The following is a 22,203-nucleotide window of genomic DNA, read 5'->3' as shown; positions in this document are numbered from 1 at the left end:
GGAAGTAAGTAACGGTTACTAACAGTGTCGTACTTCTATGGCGGTTTCATGTCTCTGAACCTCGATTTCTACTCCTATGAGTAGGGCCAACTCTGGAGGACCACTGTGGACATTAGGCGACACATTCACTAAGTTCCTGGGTCAGTCTCATCAAACGTTACCTGTTGGCATTTAAGGCTTCTGCCATGTACTAACTCCCTCCCTGAATTCACTAGCACCCTGAGAGGCTGCGTTTCTTGTTGACCCCATTTCACCCAGGTGAAAACTAAGGCTCGGGCTGGAGCAAAGTGGGGTACGCGGCCCCAGTTCGAGGGCTGGTCGTTCCGTTCCGCGCCCCAGAAGACAACAAGCAAAGGATAGGCTGGGGTAGCGAGAAAGGCGCTCAGACCCGTAAGGAAAAAGAAAGGACCAGTTTTGCGCGCCTAAGGGAACCCAAAGAGCTGGACCGACTGGAAAGCCGGAAGAAACCCGGGGCCCCAACCCAGGCCAGAGCCAGGCCCCAGCCCGCCCGAGGCCTCCCCGGCGCAACCTCCGCTCCCTCCCCTCCTCCCCTCGCCGGTCGGGGCGGGGCGCGAGCACAAAAGACTCCAACTTCCGAGCGGGCACCGGCCCACCCCCAACTCCTGGCCCGGGCCCGGCCGGCCGACCAGAGACGAGCTGCAAATGCCAGGCGGCCGGGGGCGGGCGCGGGTGGCCCCGGGCAGGCGACCCGGGGCGGCGGGCCTGGGAGGGAGCACAGAGGGAGGGGGCCGAGAGTTACTCCAGCTCCCGGGACTCCCGGAACGACCGAAAGAAAGAGTTTCTAAAAATAGGCAACAGCCCGCCCGAGGAGGTGAGGAACGAAGAGGCACAAGGAACAACCTGCCCGCACTCCTCAGGAGCGGCCCGCGGCCCCCACTCACCCGCGCTGAGGTCTGCAGGAAGCCGCGTGGCACGAAGGCGACGGCGCGTCTGCTCCCGGAGGGCGGGAGGGAAGAGGCGGCCCCGGCCGCCGCGTGAGGAGCCCGAGCACACGCGCGAGAATCGCGACCGCTTCCGCCCCCTCGGCTCCCCTCGGCTCCACGCTCCGCGCTGCTTGCGCGCCCCGCCGCACTGACAGAGGCGCGAGCCCCGCAGCCGCGAGTCCTTCGCTCGGCCGCCACCACCCGGGCGAGCACAGGGAGGGACAGTGCTGGACGGGCCTCTGTGCTCGGCCTGCCCGCCGCCCCGGCTCCGGCCTCCGTTCTCGCCTCTGTCCTCCGGGTCGGACCCTGCCACCCGAGCACTCAGTCCTCGCCACCGCCCCGCACGGGCCGGGCTCTCCAGACGCGTGGACTCCCTGCACACCCCTCGCGCCGGGCTATGGAAAGGTCCAGAGCTTCGGCGCGCAGAGGAGGAGGGCGGGGATGGGGCGGGGCCTAGCGGGAGGAGGGACAGAGTAGGCGGGCGGGGCTTAGGGAAAGGAGTTGGTGGCTTCCACGAGCCGGGTGCTGAGGGCGGGGCCGAGGGGGAAGAGCGTGCCCAGGGGAGGAGTCTAAGGGGCGGGACTAGGGCCTGCGGAAGCGGAGGCGGCGCTAAGAGGTGGCCTCGAGTCTGAAGGAGGTGGGCCTGATAGCACAGTGGGCTAGAGGGGTCTGAGGCTGACCCTGAGTGGGAGCCGGAAGGAGGAAGATCCTAAGGGAGGAGCGCGGGGGTGGTGCTTGATTGGGCGAGGCCTGGAGGTGGGCCCCTCTGTTAGCTGGGGGCGGTGCGGCAGGGTCCCGAAGCAATCGGAGCCCAGTTGTTTCACTTTCTAGGAATTAAAGCGCTACCATTCGCTGCGAAGGTTTGGATTGGGCGGAGACGCTTCGGTGTCTGGGGTCTGGATACCTCTCTTCAAAGGTGGAAAGGAAAAAAAAAAGCCTGGTCAAGTAGTTTTGCCCTTATGGGATGAAATGTTTTCTTACTTAATCTGGATGTTGGTTCTCCTATTTCTCATGTCAGGATCTCCCATCTGCCTCCAGTCTCTCCCACTCACATCCCCACTTTGCCTCTCCAGACCATCAGGGGTCTTCTGAGAGCAAAGAGGACCATTGTTAGCTATAGTCACAAATCTCCCAGAAAGCTGGAAACGTATTTATTTGTACTCCCCATTCCCTTCAGACCTGTGATTTCATAACCTTTTGGGAGTTAGAACAAGAGTTTGAGGCAGGGTCTCTGTAGCCCAGGCTAGCCTTTGTACTTGCTCTGTAGCAGAGAATACTCTTGAACTTCTGATCCTCCTTTCCTCTGCTTTCCAACTGCTGGGATCACAGTGAGGCCAAGCCTTTTTAGTTCAGAATGGGCGATTCAAACAGGTACTCAGCCTTGAAGAGCAATCACTCTGACTCACTAAACCATCTCCCCAGTGCCAAGACCAGGAATTCTTTACTGACTTTTGCACATTACTGTGTTTCCAGACCTAATTCGTACTCTGGTGATCAATAAACACTTCCAGCAATCAGTCCAGCGCCCACCAACCTCCTCTGCTCTTTCTGGTTTTCTCCAGCACGTCACTTCCATCTCTGTGCTATAGTCTTCCCCTATTTACTCAAATATACCATCTATTATTCTTTGTGTTTTCTTGTTCGTTTGTTTTTTTTTTTTTTCAAGACAGGGTTTCTGGGTGTAGCCTTGGCTTTCCCGGAATTCACTCTGTAAACCAGGCTGGCCTCCATCCACCTCATGGGCCGCCACCCCCACCAGACTTGGAATATAGCACTCTGTCAACGCCTTCTGTGGCCGCCTTTTCACTCATCCCATGCTCCGCTCAGAAGCTTCTCACCTCCTCTGAGAAGCTTTCTCTGCACTTGCCAAGCCCCGCGCCCCACCCACCGGTGGTCAGGCCAGCTGCCACCGTTGCCCTGCTCTGTTCATGGCTTCCATTATAAAAGATTGCTGATGAGACCTGCTGGCACTGGGAATTCTGTACACATTCTACAAGGTCCTGAATACCTTATCACCCGCCACCCTTCTGACACTGTGTAAGCTTTAGTCTGCTATTTTGCTCCACCGACACCTTGGCCTTTTTCCTGGTCTTCTAAAATGCCAGGTACATGGCTTCTCCTGGGCCTTTGCCGCTGCCCTCCTATTGCCCTCCTCCACACCGGTATGGCTCATCCTTGCCATCTTAGCAGTTTCTTCTGTGCTTTTTTTCTTATGCTTTTTTTTTCTTCTAAGTTTTAGGTTTTTTGGCTTGGGGTATGTTTTTATTTTATTTTTTTTTTTTTAGTGTTTTTGTTTGTTTTAGACAGTCTCACTCTAGATACCCAAGAACTAAATATGTAAACCAGGCTGGCCTCAAACTACCAGAGATTTGCCTGCCTCAGTCTCCTAAATGCTGAAATTAAGGGTATATATACCACTATGACCAGTCATCATCAGGCTTTCTAAAAAGAACTCTTTCATGGTCAGCAGTAATGGTCCATACCTTTATCCCCCGGCATGTGGAAGTAGAGACAGGGAGATCTCTGGGAGTTTAAGGCTATCCTGGTCTACATACCAACTTTCAGGCCAGACAGGGTTATACAGTGAAACCCTGTCTTAATTAATTAATTAATTAATGCCTAACCTGGCCACATTCTAGATAGCAACCTTTCACTACTATATTCTTTCTTGCTGGATTCTTCTCCAGAGCAATGTCCCATCTGGAATGTGTATATTAGCTTATTGTCTCTCTGTCAAACACACCACAGCGTGATGAGTGCAAGGACAGGCTACTGTCTGTTTTGTTCAGTCTTCAATGCATAAAATAGTAGATCCCTCATTCATGTCTGTTTTATGGTTGACCATAACAAATCCAACAAAGAAATGTCAAGAAGACTCTCAGTATCACCTCAGAAGAATCTCGCAAGATGAGAACTTGAAGGGTGATGTTTCTAAGGAAACGTGCTAGCAACACTAGCTAACAGTTATGCAGCATTAACTAGCTATCTGCTCTTCAAGTTTATTTAATCCCCATTAATAGCCTTATGAAATAAGTACTATTAAAATCCCCAGAGGTGAGGAGACAGTCACAAAAGAGCTTAACTTTCCCAAAACCACACAGCCAGAAAATGACATCCAGTTGTAAAGTCTACATGCTAAACTATTGTGCTACAACTTCCCTAATTATTTTTTAAAACTTATGTGTATGGGTGTTTTGCCGACATGTATATATGTGCAGCCACATACATGCCTGATGTCTGATGGGGTCAGAAGAGGGCATCAGATTGTCTGGAACTGGAGCTACAGGTGCTTGGTTGGTAGCCACGGTATGGGATACCGGGAAACCAGCTCAGGTCCTCTGCAAGAACAAGTGCTTAACCACCGAGCCAGATCTCTGATCCTCCTAATTATTAAAAACCCAGGGTAAGCCAGGCGTCTTGGTACACACCTTTAATCGGAAACCAGAGACAGGTGGATCTCTGTGAGTTTGGGGCCAACCTGATCTACAGATTGAGTTTCTGGACTGTCAGGGCTACACACAGAAACCCTGTCTCAAAAAACAAACAAAACCCTAAATAAATAAAAATAACTTTAAACCCCTAGGGCGATTAATAAAAGGGAAGGATAAAGAAGAGATATTCTGTTTCCTGAATGGCGTACGCTAGTATGATGCCTACAACAGGGCAGATTTTTTTTTCTCAGTTACCATGAAGGACAACAGCCAGAGACAAGATGTCATGGAAGTTTTGGAGGAAAACGAAACTTAGAAAATATTTCTGAAAAACTATGTCTGAAACTTGATGAAACTGTTCAGAAAATTCACTCACTTCTGGATTTTTTTACTTGGGGGTAATGTATATATTCCACCTATGTGTATATTTGGGAGGGGTGTACAGAAGTTTACATGGATATCTTCCGTGATATTTCCCCACCTTAAAAAAAAAAACACTTTTATCTCTGTTATTTTATTCCCATACTGTAAGGTTTTTTGTTTCGTCTAGAATATCTTTTTCTTCTGTGCCTAGGAACTCTTTGTTCCAGTATCGGCTACTCTGACCCTGAGCTCTGTAAATTCAGCATAGTGGTATCAGGCTTTGTTTACCAGGACATGCCCAAAGACCAACGACTCAAGCTCCAAATGCTCACGTTCAGCATGTTCTGCATTGTTAAGCATGTGTGGCAAAAACACAGCCCCTCCTCAGGCCATCCTGTCCTGGTAAGCCAGGTGTCTCGGTACAGCCACAGTGTCTGGCCCTGGCACACCTCCCAGCCTCACCACTACCATTACACACACAGAACGGCACACGTTGCCACTTTAACATCTTTCATACTTGATGGCTTTTCAAATATGCACACCCTAGATCACCTGCTTGAACAGCTTTATGGTTATTATCATATACATGAAGGCTTGAGCTGCTTGCTGTGCGTGGTTTGCTGGTGTTTTCTTGGTTAAGAGGGTGTGGGGACCATTTCACAGGTCACCTTGGGCCACTTACACAGTAAATCTTACAGGAATAGCCTTCTTTTAAAGACTTTTCTATTTTATTTTTATTTTATGTATGTGGGTATTTTGCCTGCTTGTATGTCAGTGCACTACATGTATGCAGTGCCCTCAGAGGCTAGAAGAGGGCATCAGATCCCTTCAGAAGTAGTGGTTGTTAGCCACCATAGGGGTGCTGGAAATCAAATGAGGATTTTCTGGAAGAGTCGCCAGTGCTCTTAACTGCTAAGTCACCCCACCCCCACATTATTTCTTGAGATAGAGCTTCTCAACCTGGAGCTCACGGTTTGCCTAGACAGCTCTGTCTCCTAGCACTGGGATTATGGATGGATGCTGCTGTGCCCATCTTTCTGTGTGGTATGGGAGAGGGAAATCCAGGTCCCTGTGCTTGCAGGGCAAGCACACTAATGACTGCACCATCTCCTCAGCCTGCCTCCAACTTCAACATGAACAAAGGCATCTCATAGTGGGTTTTCTAACTTGGCATTGTAATTTCCGAACTAAGATAAGTAGAACCCAACAGAGCCCACATTAGACTATCTCTAGGATCTGGTTTCTACATTCAACTGAATACAGAGAAGGTTTTTAAAGTGTCAGGGTAGGGAAAACATTTAAAATTCATCTTACTCAACTGCCTTTTAAAAATCATATCAACCCTCCAAAGCCAGCCTCTCCCCTGTTCCAAGGATGAGGAAATGTGACATGGGCAGGGTCTGACAGGTGGTGGGAGGGAAGCAGGACTAAACCCAAAGCCGTCTGAGCCCTGTGGTATACACTCAGCCCCCTTCTCTTCCCAACATCTGCAGACCATTCGTCAGCCCATCCTCCTGTGTGGAAGTGAGCATCTCAGCAGCTCGGCTGGAAGCTTACAGTCTGAGAAAGGGCGGGAGCATTTCCCATAAGATGAAGCCCATGGCTCTGGGCAGACTAAAGGACAGATTTTTGCCACATGTGCCCCAGAGTCACCCCACCAGTGCATTACTGCCCAGCTCTCCTCCTTCCTCCTCTCCTCAGAAGCCTCCAGTGCCTTCCCATTGCCATGCCAACAGCATGAATCAAAAATTCAAATGCCTGCAGGGGCCAGAAAGCATGTTAGGAGCAAGATAACAAGGAGTGGAAGGTACTGTAGTATTGGAGAGCGCACAGCGATAGGTGACAGCCAACCAGCTGTTACTAGGACAAGACTGTGCAAGAGAAGCCCTAAATATGGATTTTTCTCACATGAGATTTCCCCGTTTCTAAGTATCAGACCATGGTTGTTTTGTTTTTGTTTTTTGTTTTTTTTTTTTTTTTTTTTTTTTTGATTTCCTTTTTTTTTCGAGACAGGGTTTCTCTGTGTAGCCCTGGCTGTCCTGGAACTCACTCTGTAGACCAGGCTGGCCTCGGACTCAGAAATCCGCCTGCCTCTGCCTCCCAGAGTGCTGGGATTACAGGCGTGCGCCACCACTGCCCAGCTCAGACCATGTTTTTAAAATAAACCTATCTAAGTCAAATAAGTTACGTCTGCAGATTAATAATTGTAGACTGTGGTCTAAAAACTGACAATTTCTTACTGTTTGGTTAAAGTCTATTACTAGAGACCTTTGAGGTTTGTGTTAGTTTTCTATTGCTGCAAAATAAGCCACCTCAAAACTTGGTGACTTAAAACAGTGATTTGTTACTGTTTTTAAATTTATTTTATGGACGCATCAATGTCTGACCTGTATGTGTGTGCACCACATGCATGCTGTGCCCCGGGAGGGCAAAAAAGTCTCAGATCTCGAGACTGGACTTAGAGAAGGTATGTTAGCCCAGTGTGGGTGCTGGGCTCTCCTGAAGCGCAGTCAGTGCTTTCAATCTCTCCAGCCTGACTTGTTGTTTCTTATAAATGTATGGGCCAATCATCTTCTGCTTCTATTTCTACCTCTCATGCATGCCACCGGCTAAGTTGAAATGAGACACCACCTGGTCTTGTCATGTTTCATGTTTTGAATATCACAGTGACCGTCACCATCCAGCATGGAAAGGACTGCATGAATATGGGGGGACATGACACGGCAGGCTTAGAGGTGCTGTAGAGAGAATGCACAAATCCTTCACTCAAGGAGTGTGTGTGCAGTGAAAACATGCCCAGGGGAGCTTCCCCAGTTTGTGTGGCCTTTATCTACAACGGCTAGAGCATATGTACCCGCTCACCCAGGACCAAGGCCTTGTGTCTCTGTGTGTCCTTCAGCACAGTCACACAGGATGCCCCCAAAAGATGCTGTCGGATTGCATTGACCTGAAACTGGAAATCCAGATACCCTAAGAATATTTAGTCTAATTTCCCATGGTACAGTGATATGAGGTCCCCAGAAGGGAGCTCATGTAGACTGGAAGCTGCCCATCAAGAGAAATGCAGAACAGGGCAAGGGTTTCACACACTGACTCCTAGGACAAAGCAGGCCAGTCTGTGTTGAACCCTTGTCACTGGGAATGTCTAAAACTTAAAGACATTTCTCATTTTAGATGCATCCATTAGCAAGCCTTAGTCAGGAGCTTGGCCCTCCCTACTGTTCAATAATTGATGACACTGGAGCCAGAAATCGAAATGAGCAGGCCTCTTTAAACCCTGAGTCCGGCCACTTACGGGCCAAGCTCCCGCAGTTCTCCATCCTCTCTAAAGTGGATTCAGATAACATTTACCTAGAAAGTTATTTTGAAAACTAGAAATAATGTGTTTATTATTCCCTGTCACAAAGAAGGTGCTCTTGGGTTGAGAGCTCATGATTGTCACGAGATGAAAGGCAGGGGCAGAGCTCTGACTTACTAAAGGGAAAAATCGTTCCTGAAGCTTGACTCTTGGAGAACATAAATCCATATTCTTTTCCTAAACAAATCCTCTGTAATGCAGTAAGGGAGGGAGAGGAGGAGGAAGAAGAAAGTTTGGCAGGTTGTAACTATTTTTCTCTAAAAAGGGCCTCACTCTCTCCCCCCAACCTACTCCCCACCGTGCTGACTGTGGGTCACAGGCTGGCGTGCTGGTGAGAGACCACTAGTTCTGAGCCGTCTCTGCTGATCTTGAAGAAAGTACGTGTGGCAGGATCAGGGCACCCAAGGATAACAGGCTAGCAGCACGCAACCTCCACCACTGGGGCTGGCTGCTGGCATCTCAGGGCTATAGGCAAAGTTCTCCTAAGTCAAGGAAGCAGCGTGTTTCTCACTCCCCACTGCCTGGGCTCTCAGAGCCTTTGCTCTCCTCTCTGCCTTGTCAGAAGGCTCCACGTTCATTTTATATCAAACAGGAGACAGACCGGCATCTTTAAAGTATGGTCTCCATTAAGGAGACAGTAAATCATTCCACAGCTTCCGTCTTTTACCAGGGCCTGTAAGCGCCCTAAGTGGAGCAGCCCTCCCCCCCCACACACACACACCCAAGTGACCTCCCGCACCCTGCACTGCATCCAAGAGTGGCAGCACCCCGATCAGAGGCAGCTGCGCTAATTGAAACGGACATTAAGGGCTTGCTTGCTCAAGCGGAAGCACATTAGAAGGAATATAAACAAGGATGCGCGGGCGCGGCGTTCTGTGGCATTTGTATTAACAAGAAAATCCACTTCTGAAGCATCTTATTCAAAAAAGGACTGAGCGTCCAGGAAATGACGGCTGTATAGGTCTTCCTCCCGCCCCCACGCGCGCGCCCCTACTCCTAGAGCTCAGAAGCCTCATATACACCAGCCGCGCCCTCCCCTCGGTTCTGCCCTCACCTCCCAGGTGCTCATCTGTGGGTCTCACTCATCAGACCCCCATCTGCTTCCCCAAAGCCGATTTTCCACAGTATTTTAAGAGCTCATGACTGAAAATTGGTCCCAGATGGTTTTACTTGATGCATTTCAGCAATTCTTGACCAGGGTGGCCTGAAAACTCAGTTTTGAATCCAGTCAGGAGACTCACGGTGCCTGACTCAGGCCTTGTCAATCAGCACGTTCTGTCCTCCTGCCCACAACGGAATCTCTTTCCACAGGCACACAGGCATGCCAATCCAAGTGATTAAAACCTAGTTCAGACTTAGTCTGCTTCTCTGACAGCCTGATCTTGCCAGGCAGAGCTGCAAATTTTAAATCTGGACTAGGTTCAGAAAAGAAAGTTCTGAGAAGGGAGACATAGACGAGCAAATTTCACCCTACAAGGGAAGGCACACTCCCTCTAGCTGTTCACTGTACATCCTGGAAATGGCATAGTGGACTTCTAGTCTGTAAGCCTCCAGTGCTGTGCTGCCTATCACGGTTCATTTTGTGATGCTGAGGTTCACACCCAGGGCCTTGCACTAGACAGGAGCTCTACCACTGTGTGGCATCTTCAGCCTGCACTCACATTCTGATGTGGTCTGCTGAGTATGGGCCTGTGGGACCTCAGCAAGCATAAGGCAGGCCGCAGCACAGCAAATGTTTGCACAGCAAAGCTCGCCCTCTTGGGATCTGGAACCCTGGTGTTGGGGTTTTGTCTAAGCTCCACTCCACACCTACCTGGCAATAGCCAGGTATGCCCCGCCCCAGAGATCTGGCTCACTATAAGAGGGGCTACTTGCCCCTCCTCTCTCTCTTTGCTCTCCGCTCTCCCACATTCTCACCTCTCTGCCCCTAGGGCTCTTCCCCCCTCCATGTGGTCATGGCCGGACTCCACTCCATTCTCTCTATTCTCTCTCTCTATTCTTCTCTCTCTCTCTACCTCTCTCTACCACCAACTCCCATCTCCTACTCTGAATAAACTCTATTCTATACCATGTCTGTGTGTGTGTGTGGTCCCTCAGGGGCAGAGGTGCCCAGGCAAGGGCCCGCCTGGACACCTTCCCCCACGCCGCCTAGCCACACTCACCTAACCCCCCTATACTCTCCCCTTTTAAGCCCTTTCATCTTGGTGCATTGGCCAGGAATCGAACCCGGGTCAACTGCTTGGAAGGCAGCTATGCTCACCACTATACCACCCCTCTTATAGTGGGCCAGATCTCTGGGGCGGGGCATACCTGGCTATTGCCAGGTAGGTGTGGGGTGGAGCTTAGACAAAAACCCAACATCTGGTGTCTTAGTCAGGGTTTCTATTCCTGCACAAACATCATGACCAAGAAGAAAGTTGGGGATGAAAGGGTTTATTCAGCTTACACTTCCATGTTGCAGTTCATCACCAAAGGAGGTCAGGACTGGAACTCAAGCAGGTCAGGAAGCAGGAGCTGATGCAGAGGCCATGGAGGGATGTTTCTTACTGGCTTGCTTTCCCTGCCTTGCTCAGCTTGCTCTCTTATAGAACCCAAGACTACCAGCCCAGGGATGGCTCCACCCACAATAGGTCCTCCCCTCTTGATCACTAATTGAGAAAATGCCCCACAGCTGGATCTCATAGGGGCACTTCCCCAACTGAAGCTCCTTTCTCTGTGATAACTCTGGCCTGCGTCAAGTTGACACACAAAACCAACCAGTACACCTGGACAACTGTACAAGAAGTCTAGTTGCCCCGATGGAGGGAGAATCACATGGAGAGAACACATGGAGAGAAGAGTCTCTAAAACCACGCGAGGACTCCTAGCAGCTTCCCTGCTGATCCCAGTGCTCAACCAATGCAGCCATAAGAGCAATCATCAGAAAAGTCCATTGTAAAGCCACCCAGCTGAGCTCAGCCCACCCTGAAAACGCACAAGGGAATCAAGTAGCTTTTTAAACCACAAAGTTGCAGGAAGGATGCTTTGTCACAGAGCAATAAGCCACCAAAACAACAGCCGTGTTAGCAATGTTGCCTAGTTCCTCAGCTCTCAGTCCTCTCACTTGGGGCTGGAGAGATGGCTCTGTAGTTGAGAGCACCTCCTCCTCTCACAGATAGACCCAGGTTCCCTTCTCGGCACCCATAGGACGATCACTCACAGCTGTGTGTAACTCCAATTTTAGGCGCTCTGACACCATCTTTTGGCTTCTGTGGTCACCTGCACATACACACACAAGAACAATTTTTGTTGTTGTTTTGTTTTAAAAAATTCAAAGCCTCCTTACTCTTGAAAGAATGCTATTGTTAATGCTTTCACGTCAAGAATGAGGAAGCTGTGACCAAGCAGGAGCAGAGCTTCCACATGCCTGTGCTTCTTGGTCAGCTCCTTCTGCCGTGAGAGCATCCACCCAGGTGAAGACCCTCAGGAACAGCCGTGGCAAAGCTCATGGGGGAAGGGAGGAAGCTCTCTGAGAGAGTCACCATGACCTAGTTTCTAGATGACCATAAACAATTGGAGCCACTTTCCTGTTAGAGTCTCAGTCTTCCCAATTGTCCGGTGAACTTAAAAGCTTCCAGACCAGCAGGCAAGGGAACAGTTGGCACGGACCAGGGAAATGGTGGGGTGAGTACTGTTATGGTGATCCCTAAAGAGGCACAGTCCCCAATAGGCTCCTGAGCCCCATATGGTTAACCTGGTTAACTGTTTGTTTGTTACCCTAAAGAAACTGGAAACTTCGTTTACAACATGAACCTTTCAAACATGGAAATATTATTAATTCATCTGAATTTTCAAAAGCCTTCTTCTCCTCCTCCTTCTCTTCCTTCTTCTTCTTCTCCTTCCCCTTCTTCCCCTTCTTCTTCCTCCGTCTCCTCTTCTTCTCCTCCTCCTCGTTCTCCTCCTCCTCTTCTTTTTTTTTTTTTAAGAGCAGGTTTTACTGTGTAGCCTGGGCTGTCCTGGAACTCTTTCTATGAAACCAAGCTGGCCTTGAACTCAGAGATTCCCCTGCCTCTGCATCCCGGATGATGGGATTAAGGTGTGTGTCACCACTACCTGGCTGACCACAATTATTTCAAAATGTCCTGTCAACATTTATGCCGGTATCAAAAGATATCCACTCAGCCCATCCTATCCTACACACACCAGAATGGTCCCAGTTGTATAACCTCACCCAGGTCACAAGAGACTGCCTACTAGAGACTCCAGGATATGGTTGTCCCATTTTTTTTTCTCTGGATTCTCATCTTTAGTTCTCCTATTCCTGTGACTGTAGGGAAAAGATGCAGACCCCCAGATACATCCAGTAGCCTCTCCTAGGAGAGAAAGGCAGGAATAGAAACAAATTAGCACTCTGTAGTCTGATATAATGGTGAGGGGTCCTAACCCAAATATACCTGGGTTCTAATCCCAACTCTACTGTAAACTGTGTGCCTCTGGGCTAGTTCTTCTCTTTCCCAGTCTCAGCTCACTCATCTGTTTCTAATCACTTAAGCTTTAGTAGGATTAAGCCGGAAAACGCATAGGCAACACATACTATAAATTGACTGCCTCCAAATAATCCTGTCTCCCTTGGCAAAATCTGGCTCCATTTCCTAGACTCTCTAGCAGGTGAGGCTGGCCACACAGACGAAGTCCGGCTGATGATATAGGAGCGGAAACTATTTGGTGTTACCAGAAAGTGTTTTGTTTGGGTTTGGTTGCTTGTTTTATTTTGAGGCAGGATCTCATTGGCTAGTCTGAAATTCACCATGTGGACTAGAGTGGTCTAGAAGTCACAGAGATCTGCCTCCCAGAATCCTGGGATTAAAGATGTGTGCCACCTGATTTTGGCTCTCAAGCAAGATTCACCTGGTACTCTTTAGCCTTTTGCATGGTGCCCTCCCTCATCTTCCCTTCATTTCATCCTCTGCTCGCTTGTTCAGTTGGAACACAGATTTGATACCCCGAGGCGCGGCAGCCATATTGAAACCCTGAGAACAAGAATTGACTTGTTGAATCTGACAGAGAAGAAATGTAGAGCTAAGAGTCTCTAGAATTCTTGTTACATGAGATAAATGTCCTGTTTGTGCTGCTGTTTTGAATCTTGCTACTTTCTGTCAAGCACATTTCTGACTCACCCAGCATAATATCTAGTTCACTCTAGTGTTCAGTAAACATTAGCTAATGTTGCTTTACCAGTTTTACCTTTTATAATCACAACCACCCATGCTACCCAGATTATTGCCCTCAGTTTAGAATAGAGGGAAGTCAGACTGCTCCCCAGAGAGGGTTGAAAGTTTCAGTGACATAGGTTGTCCTAACAACAATCATTTACTCAGAGCTGACACAGTTCTAAATGCTTCCCACATCTTACTCTGCTGAATCCTCACAGCAGCCTGTGAGGGAAAGGTGGTTATTACTCCCAGTTAGACGAAGAAGCTGAGTGTCTGTCTGTCAGAGAGGCGAAGTTGTCAACTTACAACCAACCTCAAATTCAATAGTCTGAGGAGAGCAGGTGCGTGTGTGTGTGTGTGTGTGTGTGTGTGTGTACCATATGCACACACCATATGCATGCCTGGCACCAGTGTGGGTCACAAGAGGGCAGAACAAGATGGAGTTACAAATGGTTATGAGCTACCATGTATGTGTGTGCTGGGTCCAGGTCTTTTGGAAAAGCAGCCAGTGTTTTTAACCCCCAAGTCATCTCTTCAAACACCCTATCACCTTTTGATGGCATTTTAAAATTACATTTATTTATTTATTTATTTGAAGTTTACTATGTAGTATTTAGCTATGGCTGACTTGAAAAAGTCTACCTATTCCCGCTCTCAAGTGACGAGACTAGATGTATGCCCAGTGGATTTGTTTGTATGTGTGCCTGCACACGTTTTTGAGGGCTCATGCCAGGCATGTGGAGATTAGAGGGCTACCTGCTGGAGTCAGTTCACTCCTTCTACCACGAGGGTCCCAAGAATAGAACTCAGGCTGTCTAGCCCAGCAGCAAGTGCCTGTACCCACTGAGCCACCTCACCAGCCCTCTATCACTTCTCAGTCAGTCTTTATGTGTATCCTATCCCTGCCTGTATTCAGGTTAGTGTCAGGGTGTCAGCCAGTCTCCTTGTGAAATCCTTATGTTATCCCAAGACACAACAGATGATAGATGGACTTCTGCAGTGAGTCGCCCTCCTCTCTCCACTGATCCAGTGGAATAGCAGGAGCCCATAAAACATGGTTTAGAGGAGTGGAATTCACTTGGCCACCTCAGGTAGGACCCTACCGAGGGGTATTCCTGGCCGTAAGCGCAAGCTTGGTATATACTCAGGGAACCAGAGCAGAGGATGGAGATGCAGTGCCCACAGAGATATCCGCCATCGAGTGGCAGGTGGTGAGTTGATAGTGACCCCCATATCCTTTCCCAGTGTGTGGGATAACTCTAAGGCGTGGTTTTTACTGTCTCCCTGAGCCCCCACCCCACCCCGCCCCACCCCGCCCCACAGATCTGGACTTAGTTGCCTTTGGGGGAAAATAACCTTTTATTGGCAGCCTTTCCCGTCTGTCCCATCCCTTCCTAAACTGGATTCTTCAGATCCATCCCAGCAAATAAAACACTTGTTTTCAGTTTGAGGCTTTTTGCTGTTGTTTTGTTTGTTTTTGTTTGTTTTTGACAGGGTCTCCCTGTGTTGCCTAGGTTAGTTTTGAACTCCCAGTCTTTTTTTTTTTTTTTTTTTCTGAGACAGGGTTTCTCTGTGTAGCCCTGGCTGTCCTGGAACTCACTCTGTAGACCAGGCTGGCCTCAAACTCAAAAATCCACCTGCCTCTGCCTCCCAAGTGCTGGGATTACAGGTGTGCGCCACCACGCCCGGCTTCCTGAACTCCCAATCTTATGCAGTCTTCCCCTCTCGGCCTCCGAGTACAGAGACTATAAGCATGCACTACCATACCTTACATTTAGCTCCAGTTCTTGTCCTAGAGTCTACATCTGAAATAACCCTTAGACATCATCCAGTATTTAAAAATACCAGATCCATTACATATCCTATGGGGGGGGGGAGGGCTGATAGACAATAAGATGATAGAATCAAGGCAGATATTGCCTGTCATTCAACAAACCACTTCAAATGTGTCAATCATGTGATACATACATACTTTAAATATTCTTAGCTTGTTTTAAAATATACAAGTATAGTTATGTGCCAGTCTTTTGGTTGATTGTATTTTGAGGAAAAAGTTCCCGATGTTATCCAGTTGGCCTTAAACTTGGCTCAAGTGATCCCCCTGTTTCTGCTTCTCAAGTATGGCTACTTGACAATCTTGACGCCTTTGACCAATCTTAAGAAAAATCTCAGGGGCTGGAGAGATGGCTCAGAGGTTAAGAGCACTGACTGCTCTTCTGAAGGTCCTGAGTTCAAATCCCAGCAACCACATGGTGGCTCACAACCATCTGTAACAAGATCTGATGCCCTCTTCTGGAGTGTCTGAAGACAGCTACAGTGTACTTACATATAATAAACAAATTAATCTTAAAAAAAAAAAAAAAAGAAAGAAAGAAAAAAATCTCACACTGTTCCCTAAGACTTCTGAATGAGTAGAGATGTGACAGGGGGCCATTTAAAGGAATCCAGGGGATGACAAGAGATTTGATCCGTGGTGTGGCAGAGGCAAGAAAATAGATCTAATATCAGCATTCAGGGCTGGTGTGGCCCAACCCTCATATCCAGGCCAGAATCTGCCAAGTCACAGAGACACTATGAAGCTGGCCTGGAAGGAGTTGAAGGTCAGTGGGTCCCCATGTTTCCAAAAGTACTACCTCAGAGAGCCAGGAAACTGCTGCCTGCATTGCTATCCAAGTCTAGCCACCCTGACAACATTTAAGGTTAAATTCTACCCACAGCTCTACAAAGGCCAAATCTGAAGGGCTATCAAAGACAGCATGAGATGGGGCAGTTTCCTTGAATAGTGCTATTTTACAGCAGGGTCACAGCAGTGTAGGAAGAACTTCTAGATCACACCCCCTCCTCCAACACAATATACACACCAGGCTCCTAAGGTGCAGACCGGGCAAGGGTCTGGGTGTGGTTTGAATGAGAGTGACACCCCCCACCCCCCCCCCTGTTTCTCATATTTGAATATCCGATCCCCACTTGGTGGTCATGAAGCTTAGGAGATATGGCCTTGTTGGTGGATGTGTGTCACTGGAGTGGGTTTTGTGAACTTAAAGACTTGCACCATTCTGAGTTTGCTTTCTCTGCTTCCTGTTATTGTTAGAGATATGAGCTTCCAGCTGTGACTCCAGCCACCATGTCTGTCACCCACTGTAATGTTTTCCCACCAAATCTTGATTGTGTTGTTTTATGACAGCAATAGAAAAGTTAGGGAGAGGTATGGTGATGCATGCCCTTGATCCTAGCACTCTGGAGGCAGAAGCAGGTGAACCTCTGTGAGTTCAAGGCCAACCTGGTCTGCATAGTGAGTTCTAGGATATCCAGGACTACATAGAAAAACCCAGTCTCAAAAAAACAAAAAGAAAAGTAACTAAAACAGTTTTCCACTCACCTCATGTTCTGTTCTCGTAACAAGCACAGGGTCTTGTGGTTTCCTGTGAGTTTTCTCAGTGTCCCTCACTGTATTCTGCTAAGGATTGCCAACCCAAAAGCAAGGAGTTCAGACCAGGCCAGTTAATGGCATCTCCTTTTTCTACAAGGTGAGAACTTTACTAAAGTGGTATGTTCTCTGTCCTCCAGAAGTTACCAGAGCCCAAAGGCTGTAACTCTGGAGTCTCTATTGTGCATATTCCTCTCCCTGTGGAAAAGAGAAGAACCTGAAGGAGTTTGGATTTCTGGATCCAGGTATCTCTCAGATCTGCTCTGCCCCGCTCATATAGACCAATAAATATACAGGCCATTTATAGACCAATAAAACCCCATCTTACTCAAACTAATAGCAATTGTGTATATCCCAACAAAGAGCCCTTGACCAATACATATATTCCCCCAAATAGGACAGAAGTCTCCAGGAGGCCTCCAAGGCAACAGATGTCACCTGTTCACTGGTATGGGTGGGACTAGACAGAAGCATCTTTCTTAATGATGGCTGCCAATGGGTGGTCTTCAAGTGCTTAAAATCCTTTATGGACCTTCTAGGAATACATATAACCTCCCAGGCCCCACACACACTAGTGATAAAAGAAAGAATCTTTAAGGAAAGGTATTAATGTGAGGCAGCATTCCCAGGTCAGCTGCCATATTGTATAACTCCCCTGCCAATCCCATTCCCAAAATCTGTTTTCTTCTTAGGTATTGTTCAGACTCTTATGTCCGCTCTCCTTTTGGGTCACTTATACGTCACTTTATTACGTCTCGTAACCTTCTATAATCACAAAAAATAGAACAAAAACCATCCTTTATGAGGAACTGCACAATGCACAGTTCCTCTCAAACAGAAGCTCTTGTGTGCATGAAAAGCCTGAACAGAAAGCATTGGACTACTGCTGAGTCCTCTCAGAACCAGCCCCAGCCTGTTGGGCAGAGGAGGAAGTGGAGAGGCCCACACTCTTGAGTCAATGTTGCGATGTCTAATTTCTTTATTATTGGGAAGAGATACTGGTTAATTAGAAAAATGAGCGTGAATTTTTCTAAAGTTCTATTCAAGAGGAAGCTATTGTGAATATTCATTATTTTGAGGTTTAATTGTATTGTGGTACTTTAGATTGGAGGGAACATAGGGAAGATTCATAAATAGGGCTTGAGGTCCCACGTGAATAAAAACCATTTTAAGATAATGATAGGTGATGGATTCTGCTGATGCCTGGAACACAGCCTCCCGCCCCTCCGCCTCCATAGATGGCACATACGTTTCTTGTCTTGATCCTGAGCTTGGCCACGAGACTTGCTTTGACTGGTAGAACATCACCAGATATGGACAAAAGGATCTGAAAGACGCTGGCATTGCTGGGCACGTTCTTCTGCAATTCCATTAACTCAAATCTTTAAATATGCTCAGGTTAAGCTGTGACTCCGGGAGGGGAATGGGAGAAACAGTAAGCCAAGCCACCCTGATGACCAGGAGACCCAAAACCCTACAGTGATGTTGTCATGTGCCAGTGCAGTGTGGTTTTGTTTTGCTTTGTTTTGTTTTGTTTTGAAGTGTATGGTGTTTTGTCTGTGTTTGTCTATGCACCTCATGTGTGCAGTTCCCACAAAGGCCAGAAAGGGGCATGGAATGCCCTTAAACTGGTGTTACAGACCATTGTTAGCTGCCATGGAAACCTGGGTCTCAGCAAAAGTAGCCAGTGCTCTTAATTTCTGAGCCACTTCTCAAGACTTGAGGGAGTTTGTTTCAATTGTTTGGTGAAATTACTTTAGCAATAACTCATTGACACAAGCCTTCTATATGGTTTCTTTGAGCACCAAAATTGGAAAGGCCCAGAAAAATGTGGGTTATTTTGCTAAAAATATTAAAATCACTGAAGCTGGACTCGGGATCTCATGCCTATAATCCTAGAATTCAAGAGGCTGAGGCAGATTGATCACCATGGACAGCCTGGACTATATAGTGAACTCCAGGGCAGCCTGAGCTACAGAGTAAGACCCTGTCTCCGAATAAATAAATAAGTACTGAAGGAAACCATTTGCTCAACTTTTTTAAACTTATTTTTTTTAATTTTATTTAAAGATATGGGTGTTTGTGCACCACTTGCACGCCTGGTACCTGCAGATCCTACAAGAGGGTGCCACATCCCTGGAACTAGAGTTACAACTTTTATGGTGAGAACCGAATTTGGGTCCTGCGGAAGAGCAGCTAGTGCTCTTGTGACATCTCTAGCCCTCAGCTTTTGTTATTATCAATTAAAATGAAGTCAGGACGGATGCAGTAATAACCCAGCCTAACCAGTTGTGTTCAGAGTAGAGAATGATGCAGTTTCAAGCCTGGGAGATCACAGGCCCCCTACGCTGAACCTGGCTGTGGGACTTGTGCAGTGGGTGTTCGGGGACTGTGAGCACCCCTTCACGTTCTTGTTGGACAATCCAAGAATGTCAGGCTGGGACTGTCCTCTTCCCAGGCCAGTTCTCAAGTAAGCAACATTGAGGGTCTTAACTATGTGTTTGCCTAGACAAAGAACAGGCTTGATAGTGCTATTAAAGAGAAGTCATTTCCCCAGACTCCATTTACTGCCCTGTTACCCTGTGCACAGGCCTCCAAAGGATGTGGGCAGCACGGAGAACTCGTGTGAACTTGCGGTTCTGCCTCCATCTTCTCTGTGAAGAATGCAGTTCCCTGTGACTGGGCTAGGAGACCATTTTGGCAGTGTCTATAACAGTCTCTCTGATAAAATTGCATGGAGGGAAAAATCTCAGAGGATCACCTCCACGCACATTAGCTGTCTCACCCATCACACAGGAATGAAGTTTGCAGACTTCTTCAGAGAAAAGAGGTTTCTGGGGAAACGTGGAGGCAACCAGAGGCAAGAAAACGTAAATTCTCGACTGTATAAACTAGATCCAAGGCTGTAATTTTAAATATGTCACGTGAACACACACACAAGCACACACAGCAAAACCAAGACATTTCTACACTTAAGATACAGTCTGACACTAGCTAAACTGTTAAAAAAAAAAAAAACCCTTCTTATTCTTCTTTCTTGATCCTTCTGCTTTTCTTCCACATATGTGCCAGTTAAATAGTACTTTGCCAGTGTGGCACACGGTTGAGGTGTTAGACACTTCTGTGACTTTAAAAACTGCAACGTGGGACTTGGGGCGCAACTGTGTTAGAACACTTGTCTAGAATGTGTAAGGCCTGGGTTTACTCCTCGGTACTTAGAAAGATAAAAGAAAACAAAAACGATGATGTGAGCGGGGCCTACGGCCGTGGACACAGCAGAATCTCAGGTGTGCGCTGTGCCTGGCCTCACCACCTGCTTCTGTTTGCTCTCCTTGCTTATTTGTTGAGGAAGGATCTTGCTGCTTAAGCCTGGCTGGCCTTGACTTACTGTATAGCCATTGTCACCCGCGAATTTGCACACATGAGCAAATGCACTTGTATCTCTTGTATGAGTGGAGATTAGAGGACAGCCTGCAGGAGTTTAGTCTCTCCCTTCACCCTGTGTGTCTGGGATGGACCTGAGTTGTCAGTTTACCCACTGAGCCATCTCTCTGGTCCATACAGTCTCCAAAGCACCAAACGTTGATGGTTGCAGGATTTTTTTTTTCTACTACCAGGGACCTCAGGTACTACTCAGGGAACCCAGGACCTCATAGAGGATGGTCAATCATTCTACCACTGAGCTACAGCCCCAGGAGTCATATTATCCTCTTAACTGAAAGATTTGGTATAGCAAAAATGTTAATCCTCTCAAATCTATAGCTTTTATGCAAGTACTGTTAAAAACATAGCAAGGGTTTAAAAAAAATAGACAAGTGAACGAGATCTAAATCAGTACTGAGGAGCAGGAAAAATAGGGGGACTTACTACATGATATAAAGCCTACTGTGATGGTATGGTAATCACAGGATAGAGGCTTGGCGCAGAGATCGGTGACACAGAATGAAGACTCCAAAGATAAACTAGCACAAATATACCACACTGGTTTTCTTGGAAAATGTGCAGAATAATTCAAGGGAAGGAGAGCGGTCCCACAACTCCTTTTTTTAAAGCAGAAGCCGAGGATGTCCTTCAGCTTCCGGTCCCCGTGCCTGGGCCTCCCACGTGCTGGGATTTCACCGTGCCTGCTTTTGAAGGATAGTCTTTTAAACAAACATTGCTGGAGCAGCAATGACTGATTCTGCATGGGGGAAATAAAGAAGAGAGTGCTGGGGAGAAGATGACGGGAAGAGAAGCGAGAGAAACAAAGAAAACCACTCAAACCTTACACGTAATAAAAATACTAACTCAGAAACTGAGTGCCAAATAGTTCTAAGTCCTGACCTACAGAAGTATGGCCAATAAAGGAAGAAACTGATACATTAGACTTTTGTTTTTGTTTTTGTTTTTGTTTTTTTGAGACAGGGTTTCTCTGTGGAGTCCTGGCTGTCCTGGAACTCACTCTGTAGACCAGGCTGGCCCCAAACTCAGAATCCGCCTGCCTCTGCTTCCCAAGTGCTGGGATTACAGGCGTGTGCCACCACGCCCAGCTGAAACTGATACATTAGACTTTATTAAAATTAATAACATTTTCTCTGGACCAGTGAGATGTCTTTGTGACTAAAGGGGCTTGCTGTGCAAACCTGGTGACTTGAGTTTGATTCCCAGGACTCACATAAAGGTAGAAGGAGAAAATGAACTGTGCAAAGTTATCCTGTGACCTGCACACATGTTCTGTGGCAAGCACATTCCCACACTCACAGCACACACAGGTCGCACATACACACACGTTAATAGAATAACGATAATAAAAACATTTTCTCTGTGAAAGACCCTACCAAGTGAGAAAAGGTTTGCAACCCGCATATCTGAAGAACCAGTATCTAAATGTGTCAACAACACTCAGAACTCAACAGTAAAAAATAAACAACACATTCAGGAAGTGAGGGCAAGCAACAAACCGACATTTGGCCAGAGGAGGCAGACGAAAAGTGTGTAAGCACTGTGGAGATGTTCAGAGCCTTATCATCAGGGAGCTGCAAAGCCTTAGAGAGACGTTGCTGTGCCCATCAGAATTTCTAAAACAAAAATCAGGGCATTAAAATGATGATGGGCCAGAGCTGGAGAGGTGGCTCAATGGTTAAGAGCACTAACTGCTCTTCTGAAGGTCCTGAGTTCAAATCCCAGCAACCACATGGTGCCTCACAACCATCCATAATGATATCTGATGCCCACTTCTGGAGTGTCTGAAGACAGCTACAGTGTATTCACATATAATAAATAAATCTTTAAAAAAATGATGATGGGAATCACGGAAACTGGACCACGCCTACATCAAAGTTGAGACTATTAAATGGTCAGGCTACTCTGGAAAATCTTGGTAGCTTCATAGGTATGTGTATGTGTGTGATATGTAGATATATAAATATGCGTATATGTAGGTGATCGTGAGGGTATAGGAAACAGAGAAAGGGGATGTTAATGTGTAATAACGGGTACAGAGTTTCAG

The 22,203-nt window shown here is 47.4% G+C and overlaps 1 protein-coding gene across 1 annotated transcript in view; it reads right to left on the bottom strand.

Annotated features, from left to right (window-relative positions):
* Positions 1-994, bottom strand: part of Raly (RALY heterogeneous nuclear ribonucleoprotein) — a 75,093-nt gene extending 74,099 nt beyond the window's left edge. Inside the window, exon 1 of the mRNA XM_052184016.1 lies at positions 903-994. The gene's annotated coding sequence lies outside the window, so the exon portion shown is untranslated. The remainder of the gene's footprint in view (positions 1-902) is intronic.
* Between the last annotated feature and the right edge of the window lie 21,209 nt (positions 995-22,203).

Source organism: Apodemus sylvaticus, chromosome 5, assembly GCF_947179515.1.
Source record: "Apodemus sylvaticus chromosome 5, mApoSyl1.1, whole genome shotgun sequence".
Classification (NCBI taxonomy): domain Eukaryota; kingdom Metazoa; phylum Chordata; class Mammalia; order Rodentia; family Muridae; genus Apodemus; species Apodemus sylvaticus.
This window is presented reverse-complemented; position numbering and strand designations above follow the sequence as displayed.